The sequence below is a fragment of the Mandrillus leucophaeus genome, unplaced genomic scaffold (genome assembly GCF_000951045.1).
Source record: "Mandrillus leucophaeus isolate KB7577 unplaced genomic scaffold, Mleu.le_1.0 Scaffold517, whole genome shotgun sequence".
In the NCBI taxonomy this organism is placed as follows: domain Eukaryota; kingdom Metazoa; phylum Chordata; class Mammalia; order Primates; family Cercopithecidae; genus Mandrillus; species Mandrillus leucophaeus.
The window spans coordinates 1,044,435-1,047,371 of NW_012105553.1; the positions used below are offsets into that span (position 1 = coordinate 1,044,435).

General features: G+C 42.7%; 1 long non-coding RNA gene across 1 annotated transcript in view; it reads left to right on the plus strand.

Moving 5' to 3' along the window:
* LOC105551310 overlaps window positions 1-2,386 on the plus strand; it is a 13,744-nt gene extending 11,358 nt beyond the window's left edge. Inside the window, exon 3 of the long non-coding RNA XR_001007853.1 lies at window positions 1,441-2,386. This is a non-coding gene — a long non-coding RNA (uncharacterized LOC105551310). The remainder of the gene's footprint in view (window positions 1-1,440) is intronic.
* The last annotated feature ends 551 nt before the right edge of the window (window positions 2,387-2,937 follow it).

Consider the following 2,937-nt stretch of genomic DNA (forward strand, 5'->3'; position numbering starts at 1 on the left):
GGATGGTCTCGATCTCCTGACCTCGTGATCCGCCCGTCTCGGCCTCCCAAAGTGCTGGGATTACAGGCTTGAGCCACTGCGCCCGGCCCCAAGATTCATATTTAAAGGGAAATGTGAGGTAATTCTGTGAATCTTAGACAGACTGATGGTACAAAATGGGAAGCTCCATCATCACCGATATTCTGAAATTATGGATGACTTCAAATATCCAGAAAAGCATAAAAACAACATAATGAACACCTATATTCTCACGCACAAAACTGTAACATTTTGGCAGATTTGTGTCAGTTTTTTTTTCCCCTTAAGAAACAACACACACAAGGATCATGGAAGCCCCTCCATGTTTCCCACCCTGTCCTTAAACTGACGTTTTTCATTCCCAGAATGACACTATATTAATACTACAGATGAATGGCTCCATAAACTGTATATAGCAAAGTACTGAACTTTTGTTGATTACATTACTCTCTAACAAGCTTTTTTCACTGAACATTATGTTTTTGCAATTTAATAATGCCAACAGATATAGGCACATTCATTTAACTAGTGTATTGCATTTCATTTTGTTACCAAACCGAACTGGGGACACTCATCCTGGCATAGCAAAGCCAAACACTGACAGTGGGATTTGCAGTGAAAAAAAGTGAGGCATGTATAACAGGCACCAAGCAAGAAGAACCAGATAGCTCACGCTTAGGACCTAAACTCCCGAATGCCTTGAGTGTAAGGGTTTCTAAAGGTGGGAGGGCAGAAGTTACAGGCAAAGTTATAAATCAATACATGGAGGTCTTACATTGGTTTGGCAAAAAATGGTGGGATATCTTGAAGTGTGGGGCGAGGCACAGGTCTTGGGTAGATTCAAAGATTTTCTGATTTGCGAACTGGTTAAGGGAGTGAAACTTTGTCTAAAGACTAGGGGTCTGCAGAAAGGAATGCTGAGCTCTGACCTGTAGGCATGACTTCCTCCAGGCTGCTCAGGAAGAAATTCAGAGCAAAAAATGGCAGTCAGAGTTCAGTCCCCAGTTCCTCTGTTAAGGTCTATGTGCCAACAAATGTCATTTTCCATTTGGTGGGAGTCCAGGTTTCTTGAAAACAACTCAAGGATATATATTAAGATGTTGTCTTTAGTTTCTATGGGGAACCAAACATTTGGTGGCTCTAACTTCCTTGGCTATTGTCTTCAGCTATTGTTACCTTCTTGCTTATCAGGTTGCTCACTTACTCCTCAGGGCTAGCTAGGTGCCTGGAATTTCCCTCAAAGGAACTCAAGATTTTTCTTTATTTCCTTGCTTGGTTGGGAGGATGGTAGGCCCCTCAAAGGGATTCCTCCTCTGTCTCCATTTCACGTGAATCATACAATTTAATCATGATGATAATGGATATTTGGGTGGCTTCTGTCAAGAACTGTGAAGAGGCTGAGATTTCACTCACTACTTACAGATTCAAAAGTGAGGCTGCTGCCCCAGTTTCATGGATGCTGGCAGAAGACTTAAGATTTCTGAATCAGAGACAAAAGACTTCACTTATTATTCACAGATAAAGCAATGGCCAGTGTCAGTGTATTTGCACTGGTGCCCCAAGCCCTGATACCCACGGGGTGATGCAGAGACCCCATGACTCCCGCACATGCACTGGGTCAAGTCACAGTGGAGGACCGCTGAGCTAGGGCACCGTGTGGGCCCACAGCAGGCAGTAGGCAAGCCCTCTCCTTTGAGGTTCCTCCCTGCAACTACGACCCTGAAAAATGGATCCGGTAAAGAAGAGTCAAGGCTTTACTGTCTTGGTGCACCCAGTAAGACCTGTAGGAGAACAGTAAGCCTGTGGAGGACTATTTCTTCCAAAAGTTTCCAAGTGTTCGCTCTTACAGATGTATAAACAATACTGCCATTTGTCTCCTTGCACAGTACATCTAAGAAGCAGATTTGCTTCTTGCCAAATTGTTTCCCTCAGTGATTTCAAGAACTGACAATTCCCAGGCGCATATAGGAATTTTCTTGCATCTTCATTTCCTGACTAACTCTTGTGTTGTCAGACACTTTCATTTGTGCTAAGCTGATAAGTGTCAAACGATGATGCAGGCTATTCATTATGTGCGTCCTTGATTACTGATGAGTTTGAGCAATTGTCATTTGTTGGATTGATTGTTCAATTTCCTCTTCTGTCCTTGGCCTTTTCACATATTTTGCTTTTTTTGGTAAGTGTGTCCTTTTCAAACTGATTTTTTTTGGTGTTTTTTGTATATCCTGTGTACTAATTCTTTGTCATTTATATGCATTCATAATATCTCCTTTCACGCTATGGCTTGTCTTCTCAATTTGTTTTTGGGTTTTTGTTTCAGAGAAAATTTTATAAACTTTAAATAATAAAATTTATTTATTTTTAATTATTTTGATTTTGCTTTTGCAACTTGTTTAAGAAACCCTGTCCTACTTATAAATAAGGCCATAATTATTTCTCTTATTTTATTTATTTATTTATTTTGAGACAGAGTCTCGCTCTGTTGCCCAAGCTGGAGTGCAGTGGTGCGATCTCGGCTCACTGCAGCCTCTGCCTCCCAGGTTCAAGCGACTCTCCTGCCTCAGCCTCTTGAGTAGCTGGGACCACAGGCGTGCACCACCATGCCTGGCTAATTTTGTATTTTTGGTAGAGATGGGGTTTCACCATGTTGGCCAGGATGGTCTCAATCTCCTGAACTCGTGATCCACCCGCCTCAGCCTCCCAAAGTGCCTTATTTTTCTTTTAAAATATAAAACTTAGGCCAGGTGGGTAGCTCACTCCTGTAATCCCAGCACTTTGGGAGGCCGAGGCCAGTGGATCACCTGAGGTCAGAAGTCTGAGGCCAGCCTGACCAACATGGTGAAACCCCGTCTCTACTAAAAATACAAAATTAGTGGGCATGGTGGCACATGCCTGTAATCCCAGCTACTCCGGAGGCTG